This window comes from Squalius cephalus (genome assembly GCF_949319135.1).
Source record: "Squalius cephalus genome assembly, chromosome: 10".
Taxonomy (NCBI): Eukaryota; Metazoa; Chordata; class Actinopteri; order Cypriniformes; family Leuciscidae; genus Squalius; species Squalius cephalus.
Window position 1 is genome coordinate 41,716,471 of NC_137131.1, and position 27,890 is coordinate 41,744,360.

The following is a 27,890-nucleotide window of genomic DNA, read 5'->3' on the forward strand; positions in this document are numbered from 1 at the left end:
GACCGTCATGCATTTACTCTATATGTCAGCTCTAAGATGGCATGTTTAAGTATAATTATGCTGTGCATATGTAAATACTGTCTTATTTATATTGCACGACTTGTCAAGCAGAGAATATTTTCTCGGATTGTACGTTGCCATGCGATCGTTGATCCTGTTGGAAATCATAATCGTGTGACATCCTATTCTAACTGTCATCTATTTTAGTCACCCTTAGTCATCCTCAGTGTTGTCATTGTCAACAACATGAGTACTAAGAATCCTCAAAAACAAACATTGAGTGAAAGTTGCAGAAAGGAGACGTAGGTGTTGAAGAACATGCATGTTATGTGGGGTGGATGTCATGCGTAACCTGGAAAACACAAGCCAAATGTCACAATCAATCACAATCAGTTTAAAGCGAGTTGAAATGCATTGACTGTGCATTTGCATGTCTTTTAAGTGTATCCTTTCACTGATGCAATGACTAGAGAAAAGCCTCTGGGACTTTGTATTTAGCAGTATGGACTATAAAACACCAAATATTTTTGTGCAGATTGAATCGACTGGATTAATTCATAGCGTTTAGTTTATTATGCCTTGCATGATATATACTCTTGCTACCATGTCATTTGGGTTTCCACACACTAATGGATTGCACTGGTTGCGTTGTCTGCGCAGACAGTCGTATCATCGCTGACTGAAAGCAGGTGGGTCAGGACCTCTCTCTAATACGGCTGATTATCCAGGCTCTGCTAAGAGCTCACCGCACCGTACAGATGGCGAACAATGCAACAACAGCTCGCCGTCATCCGTGACGAGCCCTCAGGGACAGTCTGACTCTCACAGACTCCCCTGACTCCCCTTTGACCTCCAGATCAAGCTCCTCAATTACTTTATTCCTGCACGCGAGGATGGGTGGGGTCAACAATTCAATTAAAGCCAGCAACACACCCACTAATCTCATCAGGGCTGCCAGAGTTTCATTAGCGCTCGAGAGTCTTCAAAGTCAGTAAGGGGATTGGCCACCCGCTCTTTTCATGCCTTAATTAAATTTGAAGTCTCGCTGGCTATAAAGGCAGATTCAGTTATTATGGTTCTGAGGTTGATGAATGTTATATATATAAAACAAATTATTTTCAATGGAGCATTTTTATTTAATATGCAAATCACATAAAGCTCAGACACTGAGAACTGTGACTGCTAAAGAAATGAATCTCACAAACCTTGTCAGTGTCATATTTAAAAAAAAATTAAGAAAGAAATAAGAATTATATTTTGCTTTACATTATTACATTTTCAGGATGATTAAGAACATTCCCCCCAAAAGTAATACACATTAAAATATTATTTAAATTGTGAAGTATTTATTCATGGTAGAATTTGTTATATTGCCTTTACGTTGGTTTAACTCATTTTATTACAGTATTTTCTATTAAAATACAGTAAAAGACTTTGAGAAGCACAATTCTATTATATTGTAGTTATTTTTATAATAACAGTAATGTTAATAACAATCATGCCGATAATAATGACAATTTTTATATTATAAATGTGACTGGGACATGTTTTCATGAAATTCATTCAATTCAACAGAATTTTAATGAAATATTATTTAAATAGTTTAATGTCAATAGAATCTGTTATACTGCCTTTATGATTTTAATCATTTTATTATAGTATTTTCTACTGAAATGAAGTGCCATTATAATAATACTATTTATTATACTGTAGTTATTCTTATAATGATAATGATAATAATAATATTTATTATTAGTATTATTCATATATTTTTCTAATAATTATTATTAAAATGTGACTGGGGCATGTTTCCATGAGATTCAATCAAAAAAACTAACAAAAATTTAAACCTCAAGCCAATAAGTTCTGTTGATTTCTTGTTCTTGGAGGATGACAGAGTGACATAAAGAGTAAAAGAGGGACAGAGGAGGCAGAGCTTCAAGGCAAACAAGCTTCTTTAACCTTTCAAATGAGCACATTTCAAACGAGCTCAGGCTAAATTGAAGTTTAAAGAAAGCGAGTGGCTAAAGAAGGCCAGCTGTAGACTGAGAAGCCACTGATGGGGAAATGCTCTGCAGGCTGCCTGCACTCTCCTCATGTGATACGGGTGTGAAACACCACAGTATTTGATCACACTGCCTCATCTTTTGACTCAAAAAGCAGAGCTCTAAATAAACAGACATAGCTTTTCTTCATTAAAACATTACATTCAAAATATATAGTCATAATACATCTTAAGAAACTATTCTTTATCACACACAGTGGACCAAATACGTATTTGGACTCTCAAGCCACACTTAAAAATGTATGAATATCAAAACATCAAAGCAAGTGGAACTACTGTAACTTCACCATCTGGTGTTTTGTCATTTTCAGTGGATGTATGAAGCCTGCTCTCCTCACGTTCACAGGTGTAGCAGAGAAACCACAGGTGTAGAGAATCACATTATCTACAGACATGTTCCACTAAACACAAGTGAACACAAAGTGTTGCAGTCAGGCAATAATTGGCCATCTTAACCAAGATCAAAACTGTAGAATGTAGACTATACAGAGCAGTGTCAGTGCTACCAGACACGTGGGTGAAATAAAAGTGGTGAATTTGTACATATCTCGTAGCATTTTTATTTAATTTACATTTTTGAAATTTGCAGTTGCTTTTTTAAAAAAAATGACTTACAAGGTAAGCTGCTTTCCTTGAGAATCGAACCCATGACCTTGTCACTAGTGCCATGCTTTAGTGTTTGAGCTATACAGGAACATTTCACGTCATGTTTTAAGTGTGGCTTAACTGTATTTAAGTGGCTTAAATACCTTTTGGGCTACTTAAACACCCAGAGAGAGAGAGAGAGGGGGGGAAAGAGAGAGCGGGAATGTAAGAGGAATAAGACCGACAGTAATTATACTGATGATTGAACATGAAGCTTCCCATCAGCTCATGAAATGACGGATCCTGTGGATCAGTCATTCTGAACTCTTCACTCAAACAGCTGTGGGGATTGACAGCTGATGGATTTCAGGATGTGTGAATGACATGTTATGTCTCTTTTCTACAGGAATTAAGATGCAGATTAATTATAGACCATGCTGAGAGAGTCACGCCACCCAGGTGCCCAAAACCTCACATCACCCCATAAATGAAATCAACTCTGTCATCTCACATGAAATTGCCATTGGAGAGCATAAACTAACTACTAGCACTCTAAATCCAACTCTCTGATTATTTTATAGCTGATGTCTGGGAATCACTGTTCCTTCACAGCAATAGGAGTCCCAAAGCATTTAATCTCCTCTGGTCGTCTTTGTCATTGAAAAATGACTGTCCTCACAATGCTGTTTCATGCACTTAAAGCTACAGCGTGTCATTTTGCAGTACTGGCAGCACGGATTTGCAAAAATAAGAAATAAGTTTCCTAAACACTCCTTCTACCTGCAGGTATTCAGACAAAGTCAAGCTGCGTTTAGGATAATTACCTTTACATTGACCTAACAAGCTAGAAGTATGTTTTTAATCATTATTTACAGTCTTGTACATATTGTATGCCTTCGGACATTAAACAACACATGATTGTTGTGATAAAACATTGTGAAACGCAAGAAAGATGTAATTCCTGTCAAATAAGCACTGACATATGACATAATGCCGATGTCATCATTTAACAGCGGTCATGAAAACAACCAATTTGAAAAGAAAAATAGCCTTTGATCATCGGAGACTCCAGATGATGCCAACTTTGGATCGTCATACAAAGCTGTCAAATATTATTGTAATCATACTAGTACACGCTGCAGTTGCTGCATAACATTTATCTGCCATATGGACATTACTTTGACACACTCATCTCTGGCTGATTATTCCTGATTGTAACATATACAGTGTGTTTATCCACTCTCATAATGCAATTATAATGAGATTTTAGGCAATATTGTGATTAAACTTTACCTCATGTAATCACAATACTTCAGTCAAATCGATGCAATTAAGCTCATAATCATAGTGAAATATGTGGCATATGCCAGTTTATCAATAAACAGGCATGTAAACACTTTAATTACATCTATTCCAGTCTGTGATGTACAAGGATGAAGTTGTCATACGCAGATTTGTAAATATAGCAGGAAAGAAGGCGTCACATATTTGGGGTGCTGAAGAACTGAGTTCATGTTGACAATGTTGCGCGACATGAATATAATGAGTATAGTGATGGTCGAAAACATTAAAATAAAGACATTACAGGCGCGTCACTGGAAAAATCCAATACGTCCATATATGTTTTGCATTTGATGCAAGTAGAATAAAACATTGCCCAGTAACACGCCTATACTGTATGTGAGTTTATCATTTGTGCATTTGAAAAATGGTGGTAAAATAACCTCAATTATTAGTGAAATATCAGAATAATGAAAATTGCATGAAGAGGTTTGCTCGTGTCACATAAACACTAACTGCAATTATGTCCTTACACCGATTATTGGAAGTAATCATGTTATCGGTGCACAGTCAATTAAACAAGCATTTTCTGTAAAGTCTAATCTAATATTTTTTTGCATTGTACAGTGTAAAAATCTTCTTTTTATTTTAAATATGTTGATATTTATATTTTAATCAAGTCAAATATTTTATTTAATACAACAACTTAAGTGGCTACCTCAGGTCACAGCAAAAAATACCTTTTTTAAAAGGTCATATCCAGTAAAAGTACCTCCTTATGTGTTTACATTTGATGTTGTATAATGAAGGACAATGAGCATTTGTGTGTTCATGAGTCATTTGTAGCCGATTGCTGGTGATAACATCAAACTGTGGCCATTTGCTCTCCTGTCAGACTCTCACTAATGCATCATTTCACTCAGAGTTTTCTTCCTGAGCTATTTTCTGTTTGCTCTTAGCAGCTCAGAAATGGGTTCTGTCTCACTGACTTAGTTAATAATCATAATTATCTGCACGTCTCGTTTATCCTCGCTCGTTCGCTCTCATCAGTGTTCCCTCGGCCGATCGGGTTTCTGACGTCACGTTGTGTGGCCGAGCACTGGGAGTTTCTTCTTTGCCCTCTATCCAAACTGGTGCATGATAGAAAAAAGATATCAAACTGGTTAATTTTTAATCTCTTGAATGCAAAGCCGTGTAGCGCGGGGCTCTGCACTAATGGCCCCGGATTGGATAACTCGTGCAAGGCTCTGGAGATAACAGAGATCCTTTACTGCTGGATGATGGGTATGATTACAGGTCAAAAGAAAACAAGCTTCTGTCAAGCTCTGCTGTTGCACATACTGTCTGTCTGCAGTCAAAATGCTGCTTCACGCTGGAGAACATGCTGTCTGAGCTGATGTATGACAGCTGTCTGCATTTCTGTTTTCAGCACAATCCAGAAAAGAAACCGATAGCAAAATCTCAGGACAAATATAAAGAAGTGTAAGGGATGTTTCACACAGAACGAACGTCACAGGCAGTTGGGGAAAAAAAAAGGCATCTAGAGAAAGTTAGAATGCTGTGACGCGAGCGCAACGGTTGAAGGCGTCCGTCTATTGCGTGATTACATTGAAAATCAATGGAAAAGTTACGCAGTGGAATGGAAATATTTCTAAACGTTTTCTTTAACTAATACAGGATTTTTTTGCCATCAATGAAACCATTAAACGTTAAGATTTTGCTCTCAAATTATGCATTTACCAATGTAAAAAATGGTATTGATTTACTCATTAACATAACAAATGAACAATGCTAGCAAGTAAATTTACAGAAAAGTAAATCTATTATTAAACATTATCCATGTGTTGGTCAAAAATAAATGCTTTTGCGCATTTGTATGTATGTATATGTTTATGTATTTTTGGTATGTACAAAAGATTAATAAATCATGATCTCTGTGTAGTTATTTCCCATCAACTGCCAAAATAATATAATTTAATCTGTTAATTGCAGCTTTATTGTTATTATTTTCAGATGTGTATAATAAGCATGAAATTTAGTTCCTGTGAAACATGGCACAACATGACTAGACTATATAAGTATGATAATTCCAGCTACAGACATCATAGAAGAAATAAATTCAAATTGTAATAAAGGATGTCAAAAAGATGAATGATTAATGTTACATGAATAACATGCATTTAGAGTAAGTGCATGGAAATAACTTATTGTTTGAACACAGATTCACTTGGCAAGATGTTTTTTTTAAATTATATTCCAAATCTCATAATTTATACATTGCACATTAAAGTTGCAGTAGGAATAATCTAAGAAGTTAATTTAGGAAAAAATGCCATTTAATCTATGCTCGGCTATTGTCATAAGGACTGTGTTGTAAGAGCACACACGAACACGACGATGAAGGCAAAGATAATCTTTAATAAATCCAAACAGAGAGAATGGCTTTCAACACAGGTATACATGAACGAGACCCGACAGCATATGAATAAACACAGAGGACTTAAATACACAAACAAACAAGGCTAATTAAAAACACACACCTGAACTAAATAAGAACTAATCAGAAACCATGACAACTAACTCAACAGTGGAAAACGGTGCAAACTCACGAAGGGAAGACGCAGATATTTCCCTGCGGTTTGTCCTCTCATTTACACAAAAAACATATTTTTATCACAGAGAACGATTATTTCTAAAAACTCCGGCCAAATGGAGATTTCTGATAACGCCGGTTATTTGTTGCCGTGTCAACTGGGAGAAACAGGGTTTTAGGTTCTCAAACGTCACATTATGTGCCAGAAAATGCTTAACGTCATGTGAGTGCCCTAGGAAGTCTCTCGTGTTATTCGCAGGGGGGTAATCTTTCAGAAAAAACTGAAGCTTCCCTGGGGGCCGCCATTGATTAGCAGACCATCACCCCATCCATTGTTAGCATCCATTGACTCCCATTCATTTTGGCATCACTTTGACAGCAAATAACTTTACATCTGAGGCGTTTAAAGATGCCATTTGTCCATTATTTATTTCTAAAGAAACACGACAATGTATAAAAGGCTCCATTACCTTGTATCTTACGTTATGGCCCCGTAGAAGCAGTTTTTGTAAAAATAGGCTAACGATTGCGTCATAACCATGCGACTCTCTGTTGCACAGTAGAGAGATTACCGTATGGACAGGAGGAGAAGCTCGCGGGCAGTCGGGGGGACGTGGAGGCAAAATGACAAAATAATTAATCAGAATACTTAGCAAAAGTTGCTCCTGCTCCTAGCTCATCCGTCTCTGCAAGTTTCGGAAGGGAATGATTCAGATTTCTCTTGGCACAGCTACTAGAAGACAGACAGTTGCTCACGTCACATCTACGTCGTCAAGCTCAGTTTGAGTCTGCGCAGTACGCTCGACCATCAGGAAGTGAGAGCTTCTAATTGACTTCACTTTTCTCTGTTGAATCCAATGGGGTCGCTGTGTCCATTTCTTATACTGTCTATGGTTATTCGTTGTTGTCGATTCTGAGGATTCTGATTGGGTTGCATGGCTTTATCCTTCTCCCTACACTGCCGCCCATAGGTTTGGCATAGTTATGATGGCGCTCGACGGTGTATTTGTGCGAGTTGATTGAAAACGATGTTGTGTGCACGATGTTATTATTGAAAACGGAGGGGGGGAAATATTCGTTTCTCTAAATACCCAGCTATGTGTAAATGTGGCCTGTGACAGCCATGTTTGTTGTCTGTCACGGTTCTGCTTTTGTAGGACTCAAGGATACAGTAAAAGTCAAAGAAATCAAAACGGATAGTTTTTACTTATTAATTAAGTTCATTTTAGAAATTTAGTTAATTTTCATTTGACATCACCAATCCCTCTTTTTCAACCATTTTCCTCCAACTGCTTGTTAGACTTTTCACGATTCAATCAATTCCTGAAGGATTTTTTTCTTGCAGAGTAATATTTTCAAAGATACAATGAAACTTTCACCTTTTCAATATGCAAATGGTTTGTATTGAGAGAGATAAAAAGAGCAAGCATATTTCTCTTGTCCTCAATGTGAATGCACACATACCATGGTCTCAAAATTGCTGACTTTATCAATTCATTTCTGCACTGGAAAAATAGCAATGATGATAAAAGCTCCCACTGCCTGAATCAGACAGGTGTAGCCTATTCAACAGAGATGGAGGGAGAGATTGTTTTTGTAATGTTACAGTTCTCTTAAGATTGAAAGCTCGTGCAGTGAATGAAAGCCAGCAATTTACATCCATCCTGGACTGTAGACACACACGTTAATGAACACACGCAGCTCTACGTCCACTCACTCATCCACAGAGATCAGCATGCAGCGACACACACGTCTGCCAGCAAGTCTCACATTACACTTATTTGCAAGCTTTCGCCTCTCTCCTCACAAACAAATTTGGCTTGTCAAATAACAATGTCAATAAGGCCACCGGCTGCAAAGACTCCCTACTGTGTGAACGTCTTTATCAGGAGTAAACAACTCAAGATTGTTAGTGATGTTGTCCGAGTCTGACTTTTAATTGAAAATGCACTTAAATGTTAAATGTTAATCAATTATCAATCGATTTAAATCATCATTATTAATCTAATTACATAAGCAAATGTATTATGTGAATTTAATATACAGTAGTGGAGATTTAATTGTAATATATACCTATTATACATATTTTACAAATGCTTTGTGCATTAAACATTTAAATGTAATAATATTTTAAAATTTCATTTAAAAAACTTGTTTTAACTTAAAAAAGTGTTTGTTCTGCCTTAATTTTAAGTTTAGTCAACTCAAATATCCAAGTTGTCACTTACAATTTCACATTTCAAGTTGACTAAACTTAACATTTTAAATGTACACTCACCTAAAGGATTATTAGGAACACCATACTAATACTGTGTTTGACCCCCTTTCACCTTCAGAACTGCCTTAATTCTACGTGGCATTGATTCAACAAGGTGCTGAAAGCATTCTTTAGAAATGTTGGCCCATATTGATAGGATAGCATCTTGCAGTTGATGGAGATTTGTGGGATGCACATCCAGGGCACGAAGCTCCCGTTCCACCACATCCCAAAGATGCTCTATTGGGTTGAGATCTGGTGATCTTAGTACAGTGAACTCATTGTCATGTTCAAGAAACCAATTTGAAATGATTCGAGCTTTGTGACATGGTGCATTATCCTGCTGGAAGTAGCCATCAGAGGATGGGTACATGGTGGTCATAAAGGGATGGACATGGTCAGAAACAATGCTCAGGTAGGCCGTGGCATTTAAACGATGCCCAATTGGCACTAAGGGGCCTAAAGTGTGCCAAGAAAACATGCCCCACACCATTACACCACCACCACCAGCCTGCACAGTGGTAACAAGGAATGATGGATCCATGTTCTCATTCTGTTTACGCCAAATTCTGACTCTACCATCTGAATGTCTCAACAGAAATCGAGACTCATCAGACCAGGCAACATTTTTCCAGTCTTCAACTGTCCAATTTTGGTGAGCTCGTGCAAATTGTAGCCTCTTTTTCCTATTTGTAGTGGAGATGAGTGGTACCCGGTGGGGTCTTCTGCTGTTGTAGCCCATCCGCCTCAAGGTTGTGCATGTTGTGGCTTCACAAATGCTTTGCTGCATACCTCGGTTGTAACGAGTGGTTATTTCAGTCAAAGTTGCTCTTCTATCAGCTTGAATCAGTCGGCCCATTCTCCTCTGACCTCTATCATCAACAAGGCATTTTCGCCCACAGGACTGCCGCATACTGGATGTTTTTTCCCTTTTCACACCATTCTTTGTAAACCCTAGAAATGGTTGTGTGTGAAAATCCCAGTAACTGAGCAGATTGTGAAATACTCAGACCGGCCCGTCTGGCACCAACAACCATGCCACGCTCAAAATTGCTTAAATCACCTTTCTTTCCCATTCTGACATTCAGTTTGGAGTTCAGGAGATTGTCTTGACCAGGACCACACCCCTAAATGCATTGAAGCAACTGCCATGTGATTGGTTGATTAGATAATTGCATTAATGAGAAATTGAACAGGTGTTCCTAATAATCCTTTAGGTGAGTTACTTAAATCCTAATAGGTACACCTGTACAACTGCTCGTTAACGCAAATATCTAATCAGGCAGCAACTCAATGCATTTAGGCATGATGTGATCAAGACAAACGGCTGAAGTTCAAACTGAGCATCAGAATGAGGAAGAAAGAGGATTTGAGTGACTTTAAATGTGTTATGGTTATTGGTGCTAGACAGGTTGTTCTGAGTATTTCAGAAACTGCTGATCTACTGGGATTATCACACACAATCATCTCTTAGGATTTACAAAGAATGGTCCGAAAAGTCAGTTCTGTGAGTGAAAACGGCTTGTTGATGTCAGAGGTCAGAGGTCAGAGGAGAATGACCAGACATGACCAGACTGGTTCAGCTGATAGAAAGGCAACAGTAACTCAAATAAGCACTCGTCTCAACCGAGGTCTGCAGAAGAGCATCTCTGAACACACAACACATCAAACCTCGAAGCAGACGAGCTACAGAAGCAGAAGAGACACACACACACACACACCGGTGACGCTCCTGTCAGCTGAGAACAGAAACTGAGGCTATAATTCACACGGACTCACCATAACTGGACAAAAGAAGATTGGGAAAGTGTTTTGGATTTTCTATTTCTGCTGCAACATTCAGATGGAAGGGTCAGAATTTGGCGTAAACAACATGAAAGCATGGATCGTCCTGTATCAGCGGCTCAGGCTGCTGGGGGTGTAATGGTGTGAGGAGATTTTCTTGGCACACTTTGGGCCTTTAGTGCCAGTAGAGCATCTTTAAAACGCCACATCCTGAGTATTGTTTCTGACCATGTCCCTCTCTTCACAGAGGACTCATCGTCTGATGGATACTTCCAGCAGGATAACACACGTCACAAAGCTCAAATCATCTCAAACTGGTTTCTTGAACATGACAGTGAGTTCACGAAACTCAAACGGCCTCCACAGTCTCCAGATCTCGATCCAATAGAGCAGCTTTGAGATGTGAAGGAACGGAAGATTCGCATCATGGATGTGCAGCCGACAAAAATTATTATTAATATCATTACTATTTAACCCAAAAATAATGTGTGTGTGTACTGTGCTGTCATTAAACCTATTCAAATTACACACACATACATATTAAGATGATGTAACTTGTATTGCAATAACCAAAATGAAGCAGGCAAGGTCACAAGCCCACAATCATTTACTTGTATCACCGCTTTCACAATGTCCACAGAGGCAATGCTGAGACAGGAGCTGGACAACCGTCCCCTTCGAGCCCAGAGCCACACACACAGATGGCCCCCCCCCCCCAGGACACTGCCTCCAATGGGATGTGCACTGGGCGAGAGGAAGAAAAAAAACGCTAATATTAGACATACTTGAGCGTTTCTGAAGGTACCGGCACTAACAGATGGTCACAGAGCTCTGACTCACGGCATGAACACAGAACGATGGCGCAAGTCTCTCTAAAGCCCCATTCAGGCGGGATTAACTTTACAAGGGTAGATGAAGTAATGTAATTTTACCACAGGACGTCTGTAATATTAATGGCCAATTCACACGGGATAAGAGATCTCAGTAAAACTAGAAGTGGGAGGGGTAACGTTAACTCGATTTACGCATCGCCGTCCCCCTCCTGTCATCATGTGTGTATTACGTTGCTTCCTGATATCACGTGCGCAAACACATAACCTATATTTATACATATAAAACAGTTATGTCCGGTCGAACAATGTATTACAGTTTTTCTCAATTGCTTAAACACTATAACCAGGCTTTTGAACTAAAATTTCAAAACCATAATGCCATTTATCAAAAAGCACACCCGTTTCACTAAACTATAAACACTATTCCCTGTTTTGACACATGAGTCAGATTTGTTGAACTGTCACTGCAAAACTCTACACACACATCCCTTCATTTCTCATTGCTTAGACCATGTTGTCATTTAGAAAGCACTAGCATTCAATATTGTTCACTCAAGTCAGCACAGCTTCAGCTCAGTTTGCACACAATTATCCAGGTGGAAACACTAAGAGTCAAAATTTAACACACATCAATCAGAACCTTCAATAGATATATAAAAGGGCCCAGATCAGTTTGAGTTTTGGAACAATGGATCCAGAAAGACATGAAGGAAGAGGGATAAGAAGGAGGAGGAGGAGGAAGGGCAAGGGCAAGAAGACAAGCAGTGTCAGATGAAATTCAAGCCACTCTAGTTGCCCATATCTTAGTCAGTGGTATGACTATGAGGGAGGCTCGGCTACGAGTAAGGCCAAATTTGAGTCGCTTCACCGTCGCCTCGAGAACCTTCAGGAAGGAGTGGTGGCAAACTAAATTCTATCACTGAATAAGAGACAAACATTTCCAATAGTTTTGATGAGGTGTATTTTCTTGCAAGAAAAGGCCAGCAGTCGTACAGTCAGACAGTGTGGCTGCAAAGTGTGACCGCGAAGGGAGGGCATCATTTCTCCTTTATAGACTTGACTCCCAGAATGTTATCTTTCTAGGCAAATGATGGTATTTCAACCATATGTGGAACATTCTAAGACTTGTTCATCATATTGTATCCTTGAGTGGAGGCCCTCCTGTCACGACCAACACTCTTTACCATTCCAATACAATTCCATATTAGAATAAGGTTTGTGTCTTTTACTGTCATATGATGGTCACACACATCTTACTGTAAGTAAATATAAAAACATTTTTAGAGGAGAGAATAAAAAAATAAATAAAGCAGGGAAAAAATGTTTGTTCTGTTTTGTTGTGTGTGTGTGTGTTGCACTGTGTAGAACATGAATGAATAAAAATGTGCCAATGTATCCACTGGTTGTGTCTTTTGTGTTCATCATGTGAAAAGGTTTGTGAGGGTGGGAACCACAAGCAACATAACTTACCAGTTTTGGAAATGTTGTTTTGAATTTATTGCACCAGTGTGTTAGACTATGTTGTAGTGTGTGTGATTTTGAGGGCTTGTGTGTCCTGTCTGAGGGCAAAGTTTGGTTTTTCAGCAAGAGTGAATGGTTTTGAGTGTAGAGCTTCATTTTGACCTGAAAATAGGATGTTTGGGAAATTGGGTGAGACGTTATGGATTTGTGTTTACAGTTTTGAGAATACGAGGCATAGTTTCAAGAAATGTGTTTAAGCAATCGAAAAAAACTGTAATTAACTTCAGATTGGATTGTGTTGGTAATAGGCACTTATCTAACGCTAAAAGAGGTTTCGTGCCTCTAACAAGTGCTTCGATCTTCTCTCTGATCTGAATGTGGAAAACACTTGAGTTTTGCCACAGACTCGTCCCAGCGTCTAGAACGCAACTGAATGCTTTTCAAGCATCTCCTGATACTTGAATCAGTTTTAAACAGGAAATGACGAAATATTTACGTACATATTTACAGCGGGTGTATTCGCACGGGATTAGTATCACCTGAGGTCATTTTTCCGGACCTTTTTACTGAAGGTAAAAGTCGCTGTAATCTTTACTGACATTGTCCGTGATGATTACTGAGATGGCACATTCGGACGGGACTAAAATCACAGAGAAGCTCTGGTAATTATTACTTTACCCCACTTCTCCATGTTAAACTAGTCACGTCCGAATAGGGCTTTAGATGATTCGAGAGCGAGAGAGCTGGAGCCGTGAGATATCTCAATGGAGCATGTCCAGCGAGCGAAGCTTCCCAACAGCATGCTCAAAGCCCTCACCAAATTCTCTCCTAGAAACAGCAACCATATAAACTATTCACATTTTTCATGCCATTATGCCAAAATGTTTGTATGGAAACATGTCGCCCACTTGAGTGCCAACATGTCTAATCTGCATGCATTATCTGCTCGGCTCTGATTAATCCATTTCTTTTTAAATAAATAACAAAGAATATTTTTATGTTTTCACACACAAAAAAGGTGTGTTTATCTGAAAAAAACATGTTACTTGAAATAAAAAAAAAAACTAAAATAAAATAAAATATAAAAAAAATGTATAAGCAAGTTGCAGAGGAAACATTTCTCATTTTCATTTAGTTTAACTTAATGTACTAAAATAACAAAAACTAAAATAAAGATGTATAATATACTTTTAAATCGACATTTAAAAAACTGCAAAAAAAAAATTTACTAAAACTTTAACTAGAATTAAAATGAAAACGGAAAATATAAAAACATATTCAAAATATTAATAGAAACTATATTAGTATCTTATTGGTACTAAAATAACACTGTTGGACTGCTGCCATTGATAATAATTGCCTCCATGTCAAGAGAATATATTCATTTTCGGTGTTCACATTCATACTGCCAGAATAAACGTTCACATTATTTAAATAGAAACCCTGATTTTAGCTCAATCATATCTTCATTGCTAGCTGATCCCATCTCCACAGAATAATTGGACAATCTTCATCTAAAAGCTTCATCTAGTGGCCGACATTATCAAAATGACAAAAGGAATATTGGAATATGTCACTCTCTGAAGAATCACTGCCGCCTCCCAGTATGTCTATTAGCCAAAAACATGCTGCTTTATACTACAAAAATCTCTCTCTCTCTCTCTCTCTCTCTCTCTCTCTCTCTCTCTCTCTCTCTCTCTCTCTCTCTCTCTCTCTCTCTCTCTCTCTCTCTCTCTCTCTCTCTCTCTCTCTCTCTCTCTCTCTCTCTCTCTCTCTCTCTCTCTCTCTCTCTCTCTCTCTCTCTCTCTCTCTCTCTCTCTCTCTCTCTCTCTCTCTCTCTCTCTCTCTCTCTCTCTCTCTCTCTCCACTTCCGGTGTGAGTGTTGGGTGTGAGGTGTGAGCGGCGGGGCTGAGTGGTGCTGAATGCTGTGAGTGAAACTTCCCCTTTTTTTCTCTCTACGCTGCCTTTTACTGTTTGTGTTCTGTTACTTAGTGTTGTAGTAGGGCCGTGTGCTGTCCGTTTTTCTAGGAAGCATGTCGGCCCAGCGGGTGCAGGGTTTGTGCTCACTTACGAGACGTCACGCAGTAAAGGTGACGTCCGCGGTGAGCATAGAGGACTGTTGCTTGGCTGTTGGAGAGGTGGTTGGACACTCAGGTGTTTTGTCCGCTTCTAGGATGAATAATGCTTTAGTGGTTTTTTGGACAGCGTAGAAAAAGCTAATGAGTTGGTAGAGCGGGGAATTGTAGTTAGTGGAGAATTTGTGTCAGTTCTACCCCTTTCGTTGCCTGCCAAAAGAGTAACACTTTCAAACATACCTCCTTTTGTGAGTGATGAGATCTTAACTCAAGCATTGTCTCGCTATGGTAAGCTAGTGTCTCCAATTAAAAAGATACCGATCAACAGTGAATCACCGTTATTGAAACATATAGTTTCTTTCCGGCGTTTTGTTTACATGGTCATTCCAGATGACGCAGATCTGGATTTATCATTAAACTTTCGTATTGAGGATTTTAGTTATACCATTTTTGTCACTACTGGTAAGACTAAGTGTTTCGGATGTGGAAAAATGGGACATTTAATCCGAAATTGTCCGAATAAAAATAATGAAGGGGAGAAAGAAAATGAGAACAGAATGGTTCAGCAGGGTGAGGAAAGTAACGGTGAAATGGAGACAGCTGTGCCGAGTGGAAGCTCGGTTGTGACAGAAAGTTTAGAAAATCCTCCGGGGGAGTCTGAGGCTGAGTTAGCCACAGCTCCGAATGAGCAAACTGAGTCGCGTCCTAATATTGCATCCGTAGTTACGGTTTCTAGTGAGTCGTCGAGTCTGGTTTCTCTGTCTGACAACCAAAAAGACAGCAGAAATGACGAACAGAATCAAACGGCTATAAGTGAAACTAGTGAAGCAAAGTTGACGGAGCAAGAGAATCTTTTCAAGATGCCTAAAAAAAGAAGATTAAAAAACAATTTTTTAGAGGCAAAAATTAGCAAAATTGATGACGTAAACGAGACACAAGACACCGAGAGTGACAGTGATTCCTCAGAATGTAGCGTGAATTTTTCTCAAAGTGAAGTTGTGGATCGTAGCTACGAACTTGAGGATATAAAATTGTTTTTAAGATCGACGAAAAACAAGAGAGGAGTAAGGGTAGAAGATTATTTCCCTGACCTAAAACAGTTTGCTGATAAAGCAAAGAGTTTTATGGACGGAGATTGCTTTACCAACAAGGAAGTTTATAGACTTAAAAAAATTGTGAGGAACACTAACAATGCCCTTAATAAAGATGCCAAGTGAAATAAAGAATAGAGATAGCTCCTTTTTTTGGCATCATGGAGTGTATCTTTTCTATCTAATTTTTCTTTTAATGAGTGAAGTACATCTCGCTTCTTTAAATGTAAATGGTGCAAGGAATTTTAAGAAAAGAGCAAATATTTTTGATGAAATTCAACAGAAAAATATAGATATAGCTTTTTTACAAGAGACACATAGTAGCTCAGATAATGTTATTGATTGGATGAAAGAGTTCAATGGAACACCTGTTTTTAAGCCACAACTCTACTTTAAGTGGCGGAGTTGCTATTTTATTTAGTAAGAATTTCAAACCAATTTCTTATGATGTTGATGAAATTATAAAAGGTCGATTGTTAAAAGTTCGAGCTACTTTTCAAAGTTTTGTTCTTGTTTTGATTTGCATCTATGTTCCAACCGTACCTGTGGAAAGACTTTTATTTTTAGACACCCTTTGCTCAACCTTACAAAATTGTCATACAGAAGACTTACTATTTGTAGGTGGTGACTTTAATTGTACTGAATGTGATCGAGACAGAAATCATGTTGAACCCCACATAGCCTCACGTAAACGTCTTGTTCATTTAATTGAAAAATATGATTTGTGTGATGTTTGGAGAGTTCTGAATGGAAATGAAAGACAGTATACATGGGCTCATACACATGATAATAATTTATCTTTAGCTAGATTAGACAGACTGTATGTTTTTAAGCATCAATTGAACATGTTTAATAAATGCTATATCACGCCAGTATCGTTTTCTGATCACCATTTAGTGAGTTGTAAATTCTTTTTGAATACATTTAGATTTAAAAGCGCATACTGGCACTTTAATACAAGTCTTCTAAATGATAAGTTTTTTATAGAATCTTTTGAGTTTTTTTGGAAAGAGTTTAAAAAAACAAAGTCATCTTTTAATTCCCTGCAACAATGGTGGGACTATGGCAAAGTACAAATAAAACAGTTTACACAGCAATACACTAAAAATGTCACAAAAGATTTAACTCATTCATTGGAGTCGCTAAAAAAACAAATAATGGATTTACAGGAATTGACTCAAACCTCAAGTGATAGTATTTATTTGGAAACTTTTTTAAAGAAAAAAGCTGAGCTCAAAGAATTAATAGACTATAAAGCACAAGGGGCTTTTGTCCGTGCTAAATTTTTTAATGTTGATCAGATGGATGCACCTTCCAAATATTTTTTTGGCCATGAAAGAAAAAATGGGCAAAAGCGTATAATTCATGCCTTACGTTCCGAGGATGGTAATTTATTATCAAATCCTAGAGAGGTTCGTGAGAAGGCAGTGAGTTTTTATCAGTCCCTGTATAGGAGTGAGGGTAGGCTAGAAAGTGGAGAACGGTTTTTGGGTGAAAGCTTACCCAAGATCTCAGAAGAATCAAAAAATGACCTGGAGAATTCCCTAACTTTAGGAGAACTCCATGAAGCACTCCAGAGTATGGAGTCCGGAAAAACTCCGGGAATAGATGGGATACCGGTCGATTTTCTAAAAACGTTTTGGTCCCAGATTGGAGCTGATCTGCTGGAGGTGATCAACGACGGTTTGCTGGAGGGCGGGCTGCCGTTGAGCTGCCGAAGAGCAGTGGTTACCCTTCTGCCAAAAAAAGGAGATCTTACCGAGATTAAAAACTGGAGGCCAGTCTCACTCTTATGCAGTGACTATAAGTTAGTCTCAAAAACATTGGCAAATAGATTGGCCAGGGTAATGGGGCAGGTGATCCATGCTGATCAGTCTTATTGTGTGCCTACAAGGTCAATTTTTGACAATGTTTCTTTTATTAGAGATATTATACAGGTTTCTGAAATATTTAATATCAATTGCGGTTTGCTGTCCCTTGATCAAGAAAAAGCATTTGATCGAGTTGAGCACTCTTATTTATGGAATACTCTAGAAGTTTTTGGTTTCAAAGAAAATTTTTTAGGTATGGTGAAAAATCTATATTGTGACATTGAAAGTGTAATCAAAATTAATGGTGTTTTATGTGCTCCATTCAAGGTTAATAGAGGAATCCGACAAGGATGTGCATTGTCAGGAATGCTATACTCTCTTGCAATTGAACCACTACTCCAACAAATTAGGAAGAGTTTGGATGGTTTGAGAATACCAAATTGTAGTTTTAATTTCTGTTTATCAGCGTATGCTGATGATATTATAATTTTAATTAATAGACAAAATGACATACAGGTTTTATCTAAATTATTAGAAGACTTTGAAAAGTGCTCCTCAGCAAAAATAAATTGGAAAAAAAGTGAGGCCTATTTATTAGGAGCATGGAAGGAGGGGGAACCCACTCTTCCTGAAGGTTTATGTTGGAGTAGATGTGGTATAAAATATCTTGGGGTGTTTTTGGGAGATGAAAATGTTGTGCAAAAAAATTGGGATGGAATGTTACAGAAAGTAAAAGGTCGTCTCGATAAATGGAAATGGCTTTTACCTAACATGTCTTATAGAGGTAGAACACTTATTGTCAATAATTTGGTTGCATCACTGCTTTGGCATAGACTGGCATGTATTGATCCCCCTGCAAAGTTAATGGCAGAAATTCAAGCGACCTTTGTTGATTTTTTTTGGGATAAACTTCATTGGATCCCACAGAGCATCTTGTATCTACCTAAAGAAGAAGGTGGTCAGGGATTAATTCATCTACAAAGCAGAATTGCAACTTTTCGGCTACTTTTTTTACAAAGACTTCTCGATGGGCCAGTGAATGTAAGCTGGAAGGCCATTAGTTGTGCTCTACTACGTACTGTTGGAGGCTTTGCTCTGGATAAAGCCCTTTTTTTGATGGACCCCAAAAGTATGGACCTCTCGCATCTGTCTTCTTTTTATCAGAACCTTTTTAAAGTTTGGAGTCTTTTTCACATCCAAAAGACTGAGAACTTCCATTCCATTTACTGGCTATTGAATGAACCTTTGATCTTCAAAGCTAGATTGGACATTTCCTCTTCCACATTTCTGCAGGGTTTTAGTAAGGTGCTACAGAACTCAGGAGTGGTGGTGTTGAGACATTTAGTGTCCTTAACTGGGCCTCATTTTAAGGACATAGAGGCTGTTACAAAAAAAACTTGGACTAAGATCTATGCGCTTGATGACACGTTTTGTAAACAAGTTAAAAGAAACCTTTACAAGTGAAGAAAATTTGATATTGGAAGATTTTTTTTCAGGGGCTAGTATCCCTGATAGTGATGACCTGTTTCCATGTGTGTTAATCCAGCCGAATTTCGAAGAGTGTTCAGGTTTTTTTTTAAACCTAGAAGGTTTCCTTTCAGTTGATTTTTTTTCTTGTAAAGGCAAAGATTTGTATAAAATGTGTGTTCTTATTCTGAACAAAAAAATGCTTGACAAAAGAATTGATACCCCTTGGCGGTCAGTTTTTAAAGTATGTAATGATGTAAAACCTGAATGGAGAGTGCTATACAAAACACCATTATTAAAAAAGACGGGTGATTTGCAGTGGAGAATTTTGCACGGGGCTATTGCAGTCAACTCTTTTATTTCTGTTTTGGATGCGAGTAAAAACCCTGGTTGTCCGTTTTGTCTTAAAAAGGAGACTGTTTTTCATGCTTTTGTGTACTGTTCTAGGCTTACGCCTTTATTTGTGTTGGTTCAAGAAATGTGTGATAAGTTCAATGAGATTTTTCATCCAGAAACCTTTATATTTGGTTTTAAGTATGTGCAGAAAAAACGTATAGAGTTTCAATTGTTGAATTTTATTTTTGGTCAAGCCAAATTGGCAATTTATATGAGTAGAAAAAGTAAAATAGAGAAAGGGTGTAATGATGATGTGACTCTGGTTTTTAGATCTTTAGTCAAAGCAAGAATGCTGATTGATTTCAGATTTTACAATGACATGAATGATCTTTCCACTTTTAAAATGAGATGGTGCAGTCATGATGTGTTGTGTACAGTAATTGAGGATGATTTAATCTTTTGCTTCTAAAAAAAAAAAAAAAAAAAAAAAAAAAAAAAGTATTAAGTAACCTACTTTATATACACATTATTGTTTGTTAAAAAGGTGATTGTAATTTTTTGGCTACTTGTGAATTAAAGTTTTTTCAAAATTCAATTCTCTCTCTCTCTCTCTCTCTCTCTCTCTCTCTCTCTCTCTCTCTCTCTCTCTCTCTCTCTCTCTCTCTCTCTCTCTCTCTCTCTCTCTCTCTCTCTCTCTCTCTCTCTCTCTCTCTCTCTCTCTCTCTCTCTCTCTCTCTCTCTCTCTCTCTCTCTCTCTCTCTCTCTCTCTCTCTCTCTCTCTCTCTCTCTCTCTCTCTCTGTTCTACTTTGACCGTGACATGTACAGGACAACAACCAAATAATGTCCAGATATCTTAAATTCATAACATTTTTGCTGCAGCCGTAGGCAATGACATTTCAAGGTTTTGCTCTTGTATGTGTGTTTTGATAAAGAGAAAAGAGATACAACAGATCCACACACAGTATTTACTCTTATCTGAGCACACTGAGAATTCTTCCCAATACGCCAAATGCCAACAAAATGTGCAAGCGAGAAACGATTACTTTATTAAGTAACTTTGCAACTCATTAGAGTATTAGTAGACTGTCTGCTTAATATCTGCTCACACATTATTTTGATGCTCCTCAACAGATATTCTGCTGACTAAGTACATGTCGACTTATTCTACTCTAATCCTATCTAAAAGAGTTTAATGCTCTAATGAGAGTTAGTTGAAATGTTGTTGCAAAGTGTCTCAATTGGACCATCGAAATAAAATGTAACCACCATTACTATTGTTTACATTATGCAGTACAGAGGACCAAACCTGCAAAATAAAATAATAAATGAAATAAAATAAAATAAAACATTTATGAAGACATGAGAATTTTGGCTTGAGTTTTCACCAAGAGGACAATGAAACGTGTTGGAGAAACCTCAAAACATAAGGGCCAGAATATCATAGAGACCCAGGAGTAGGGTCCAATATTTTTGCTAGGACTAACAAGCAACCACATAGGCAAGGCAAGTTTATTTAAATAGCACATTTCATACACTATGGCAATTCAAAATGCTTTACATAGAAAGGAATTCAAATTTCACACTATGGCAATTCAAAGTGTTTGCATAGAAAATAAGCACAAAATGAAAGCAAGGGAAATTAAAACAGTTATAAAAGGAATGAATTAGAGTAAAATGAATTAAAGTAGTAAAATGATGATACATAGAATAAACAACTCATCTGGCAAAACATCTTATTTTGCATCTTTCAATTTCCTCAATTAAGCGGTTTATGTTTCTCTCCCAATTCTCACTGCAATTTGAGTTCAGTTTAGAAACAAAAGGAAGAATACAGTGCAGTCAGTCGGACATACAGAGGATACACTATGGAGCTAAAAGAGTCTCAATAAAGATAAATGCACACACTACATTCACTTATGCACACACAGGATTCATAAATACACACACAGGGTACACAAATGCGCACAAAATTCACAAATGCACACACAAAATTTAAAAAGCACAGAAGATACTCTGAGATGTTCCCATGCTGGTCAGTCTTTTCTGTGGTTTTCCCCCTCGGCACGCCTATATAACTCTAGACGTCTCTAGAGAGATCAATTTTCACCTCAATTGAAAAAGGTGAGCAAACACAACTTGCTCACAAATTTGATCATCCAGACCCTCTGGGTTTCCCCCACTACAAAACCGTGGATTAACTAAACCCAACAGACTAGTATCCCCGTACTAATCTGGACTAGTATCCCCGCACTAGTCACCACAGTGTTCCTTTGACCATCATGAGTAAATCCCCCTTTTAACAATTTAGACAGTTATAAAAAGAATTAAAAGAGATAAACTGGCAAAACACTGGTGTATCATATTTTGTACAGCTGCTTGTTATACTGTGAGATTATCCCATGTGTATTGTACTGTGTCTGTGGTGATCTTTCGACGTGCCTAAAAATTTTTTTTGACGTCTCCAATAGACCCGATTTTTCCCTAAAATCGGAATTTATGTTTGTCTCTTATCCAATTTTCAGTGCCATTTGAGTTTAGAATAAAAAGGCAGAAATAAAATACAGTGTAATCAGTCAGACGTACAGTGGCACAGTGCTCATTCAGTAAATGCACAGATAAACAGATGTGTTTTGAGTCTGGATTTGAAAGTGACTACTGTAGGAACACATCTGATCTCCTCTGGAAGCTGGTTCCAGTTGCGGCTGGCATAATGGCTAAAAGCGGACTCACCATGCTTAGAGTGAACCCTTGGTATTTCTAGCTGATGTGATCCTGATGATCTGAGTGATCAGTTAAGTTTATATTCAGTGAGCATATCTGCAATGTATTGAGGTCCTAGGTCATTGAATGATTGATTTATATACCAGTAATAATACTTTAAAATCAATCCTAAATGTAACTGGGAGCCAGTGTAAGGACCTGAGGACTGGTGTGATGTGTTCATATGTTCTGGTTCTGTATGAGCTGCAACTGTCTTATGGTCTTTTTGGGAAGGCCAGTGAGGAGTTCATTACAATAATCCACCCTGCTGGTGATGAAAGCATGCACAAGTTTCTCTAAGTCTTGTCTGGAAACAAAGCATCTAATTCTTGCAATATTGAGATGGTAGTATGCTGATTTAGTTATTGCTTTGGCATGACTACTGAAACTAAGGTCAGAATCACACTGAGATTCCTGACTTGAGTGAAGGTATGCGTTCACCTTGAGAACTTCATCTTTGTTTCCAAACGCAATGACTTCAGTTTTGTCTTTGTTTAACTGAAGAAAGTTTTGGCACTTTTGGCATTATTTGGCTCAGTGGGAGCATGTACTGGTTGAACAGGTGTGGCGCAAGAATTGAGCCTTGAGGGACTCCGCATGTCATGGATGTCCACTCAGACCTATAGTCTCCTATACTGACAGTATGACTTGAACCATTTTAGGACCATTTTAGCCCGGCCCAGTTTTCCAGCCTGTCAAGAAGTATGTTATGATCGACAATGTCAAATGCAGCACTGAGGTCGAGTAGTACCAGAATTGATGTTTTGCCTGTATCTTAAACGAATATCGTTTATTATCTTAATAAGTGCTGTCTCTGTGCTGTGATGTGATCAGAAACCAGACTGAAAATTGTCAAAGTATCCATTTAAGATTAAGAATTTGTTCAACTGATTGAAGACAACTTTTTCAATGATCTTGCCGATGAAAGGAATATTTGAGATTGGCCTGTAATTGCTCAATATGTTGCTATCCAGATTGCTCTTTTTCAGGAGGGGCTTGACAACTGCAGTTTTAAGGGACTTTGGAAAATTCCCATAGAGAAGTGAGGCATTTACCACTTCTAGGAGATCTACTTAACACACTTTTGAAAAAGGAGGTGGGTATTGTGTCAAGGCTGATGTTTTAAGGGTCTGTGCTGTTTCTTCCAAAATTTTACCACTACTTTCTTCAAAATCAGACATAGTAACTTTCTGCAGATGTGGTCTGATCTGTCTGACCTCAGTGCCACACAAGGATGTGCTGATCACCTTTCTGATATTATTGATTTTCTCAGAGAAGAAGAAAGCAAACTCACTGCACTTGCGGTCTGAGAGCATTTCACTGGGAATCTGGCTTGGGGGGGTTTGTCAGTCTCTCTACAGTAGCAAAAAGTGTGTGTGTGTTGTTTATGTTTCTGTTTATAAAGCTAGTCTGTCTAGCTTTGCCTAATTCCATATTGAAAGCATGGATGCTGTCTTTATAGATGTTATAATGGACTACAAGTTTTGTCTTCCGCCACATGCGCTCTGCTTTTCTGCATTGTCTTTTCATATTTTGCACTGCTGTTGAGTTTCTCCAAGGTGCTTTTAGTCTGCCACTCTTCTTCCTGACTTTCACATGAGCAATATCATCAATTACACTCTGCACTTTTGAGTTAAAGGATTCAAGGAGAGAATCGCAAGAGTCCGCAGATATGCTTGGTGTTAAAGATATGGTCTTCATAACACTAGTGTTCTCATTTAAGCATCTCTTCTTGACAGACACAGATCTAGCTTCAATAGTAGGAGAGTAGCTTCAATAGTAGCTTCAATATGTCAAAGAAAATACAGAAATGATCAGACAGTGCTACATCCTTAATAATAATCAGTGAAATGTTTAGACCCTTACTGATAAGTAAATCTAGAGTGTGTCCACGATTGTGTGTGTACATGTTGAGTCAGATCAAAAGTATTTAAAACAGTTATGATTTATTTTGCCATATTTGTTTCTGCATTGTCTATGTGAATATTAAAATCCCCAGCAATAACAAAACAGTCAAACTCTGAGGAAATTGTTGATAACAGCTATGTAAAGTCCTCAGCAAAGGCTGGAGAGTTTTTTGGAGGCCTGTAAATAATAAGTACAATGCGTGGAGCACCTTTTAACACAATACCCAGATATTAGCATAGCAAAGCCATAGCAAACATAGATAACAAAGCAAAGCCTTAGCAAACCTCTCACAATGCCCCAGTAATCATTTGCATAAAACCCCCACTTAAAACACCTTAACAAGCAAATAGAGCAGCAATCTGGAAACCACCCTAGAATGAGGTAAGCACCACTCATATGTTCTTCAGAAAATGTAAAAGTGCAATTTTCTGGATTTCTTACAAACTCTCCCACACACATCACCACAAATCCAGTGAGGAAATACAAAAACATTTGGGAGAGCTCTGGCCGAAAGTAACTAGCAAAGATTTTCAAAAGACATTCGTAATCTACTTAGACAAGGAATAGAGTTACCTGAGCAACTAAAGTGCGGCCCAAGCATGTGATTATGATAATGTACAGCTCTCCACAGCATGTCTATTAAAGACATTTAAAGAGAATGTCAAGAGTTTAATGTACCGCACCTCTGACCGCACAAACCTGCCCGGCAACCCTTTACTCTGACCAGCAGCTAAACAACGCTTTGTGAGCGAGGCCTCGTTGCTATTAAATAACATTAAGTACTCAATAAACTTAAACTTGGTATTTAACATTATTTGTTAAAGGCTGAGGATATTATGCAAGACTACAGGTTATGCTGAAGCACACAGTGTATGCAAGACTCATGGTTTACATGTGGGCAGAAGTGTCTTGATGTGATGTTTTTTTCTAATCAATAATTTCATTCTGTTTATTCAATGATCATGAGCCTCTTAGAGGCACAAAGGTTTGCTGTATCATCATCTTTCTTTCATTTTCTCTCACATTCAGTAGGATGTAAGTCAACTTATTGTAAGTGCGAACTGCTACCATGAAGCCAATTCACTGACTTGAATTTTTCAGTATGTCTTATTTTATAAAAGTTATGAGCAGAAATGTTGTGCTTGTTTTTATGTGCTCATTTTGTACTGTTCAAAAGTGTGGGGTTGGTCTCTTCTGCTCCCCAAGGCTGCATTTATTTGATTAAAAAATACAGTAAAAATAGTGAAATATTATTAACATTAAAAATAACTGTTTTCTATGTGAAAATATTTCAAGTTGAATTTATTCCTGCGATCAAAGCTGAATTTTCAGCATCATTACTCCGGGCTTCAGAGTCAGGGAATAGCAATAAATTTTCAATGGTTACTTTTCTGAAATCAGACATCCTCGACGATGCATGTGACGGTAAAAAGCGACCTTCGAAATGAAACACTCTAGCATTGTGGGATGAGTCCTGCCTGAAAGTAAACCACCAACATTTTCTCCAGAAATAGAATAAAATGAGGGATTGTAGAATCCAACAAATAACTACTTGCTGCACCAACAGCCTTGATTTTCAGACCATTTTTAATTACATATCTGGGAAATTAATTGTACCATCTGTGAGAGCTGAAACTCGTTGGATTCACGTGTGTCCACGGGGAAACACATCGATCAGTGCGTGGGTTACAATGCTTTCAGTGTGATGTCTCTACAAGTGAAATGTAATATTCAATGAGAAAGAAAATGTAGGGTGGGATGTATTTTATCCATCAAGAATTGGTGAAAAGTTTCTCTGTATGACAGGTGGTTGAATAATAAGAGGGTCGGTTGACATGAGCTGAAACTTGAAACGTGAGGCAAAACAAGTAACATTTTGATGACAACTAAATGTAAAGCAACATGTTGAATAAACAAACACTTTCTGCAGACGAGCAGATACCGGATATAACAAAGGATTATATTAAATAGCAATGAGACAAAACAATTAATCTGAGTGCAGACGAACGAACAAATAAACTGTCTTTTCACTTAGTGAATTAGCGAGGTGTTAATTACTTTGGCAGTTTCTCAGCACTGGCAGCAAATGCACTATAACATCACCCGCGTATTTGTAAAAGCAGGAAAAATGAGCTGTACCATTCATCAGTGAACTCATTACTCATCATCACCGTGGTGTTGCGTAAAGTCTGTTAATGTAATGTATTTACGTAATTAAAATATTGAGAGACATCTTGCTTGGCCGAGAAAACCCTTAAATAAATAAGCCACATATGGTGCATTAAGTCAGCGAGTGCCACAAACACACACTGATGAGTTATTCCATCTGTCTGTCATGCAGCAGGAACTAAAACACATCTCTGGCAATGCCTCGCGTCTCTGTCTAATGGACGGTGATAGGAGACCAGGCCATCGCTGGACAGAACCAAGCATAATGAGAAGTAAGCTACTGTCAGAGGTCAAACACAGAGGTCAAACACGATTAAAAACTCTGCACTTGGACTTCGCACTCTGCAGTTTTTTCAAGTATGATTTGAATAAGGGAATTAGGATTTTTAAAGCGCAAAGATGAGACCTTTAAAATGAGGTGACGACATGATGTAGGTTTATGAATATTTAATGGGAGAGTTTGCACTGAAGGCTGGGAGGAGATCAATTAAAGCGGTCCCATATGCTTTTTTACATGTTCATCTTTCTTTAGTGTGTAATGTTGCTGTTTGAGCTTGAAAAAACTGAGCAAAGTTACAAAGTTCCTCCAGCGGGAGTTAGTCAGCTCTATTTCAGTGTCAGTGTTTCTGAACTCACTGAAACGCCTCCATTGTAGTCTTGAGTTTCTTCCGGGAACGAACACGTCACAATATTCCTCATTATAATAATTCATATGCAGAATAAAGGGGCGGGACCTGGCTGAGTTAGTTAGTAGTGTGTTAAACTGGCGGTTATGGTAAGAGCGGGACATTTCCCAAACACACTCGAAGCGCTCGACCAATCACAACACACTGATCCAGCCGACCAATCAGAGCACAGTGTGTTTTTCAGAAGGAGGGGTTTCATAGAGACAGGAAGTAAGAGCGTTACTGACAGACTGGGAAGAGAGGAGCTGCAACAATGGAGAATATGGGGAAAATAATGTATTTTTGTCAAGACTTTGTAAAAGGTCATAATATGTAAAGTATTGCATACCTATAAACATTTAAAATAATTTTTCATGCTCTGGTGAAATTTGTGTGTGAAAATGTCACAACGGTCATATCTATTAAAGTAACCAGTGTAGAGAACATTGTAAGAAAATATTGTCATCATTTACTCACCCTTAAGTTGTATTATATCCATTCGATGAAAGTCAATGTGGTTCAACATTCTTTTTTGCACTTTGTAGAAGAAAGAAAGTTTGTAAAGACAGGAAGGTTAGCAAACAATAACACAATTTTCTTTTTAACTTCATTTTTTTCAGTAGTGTGACTTCAGCTGTTTTCCAAGTAGTTTACCTTTTTCCCCTTAGCAGATGTATAATTGTTATGCATTTTCTGTGTGAATATGTGGTAAAATCTGTAAAACAAAAACAAATTAGTCATTGAATA

General features: G+C 37.9%; 1 long non-coding RNA gene across 1 annotated transcript; it reads right to left on the bottom strand.

Moving 5' to 3' along the window:
* Positions 1-302: 302 nt before the first annotated feature.
* On the bottom strand, positions 303-27,861 carry LOC307165384. Its single transcript, XR_013822464.1, has 3 exons — positions 27,798-27,861; positions 27,621-27,680; positions 303-352 (listed from the first exon to the last, which is right to left on the bottom strand). It is a non-coding gene; the product is annotated as an uncharacterized lncRNA (long non-coding RNA).
* Between the last annotated feature and the right edge of the window lie 29 nt (positions 27,862-27,890).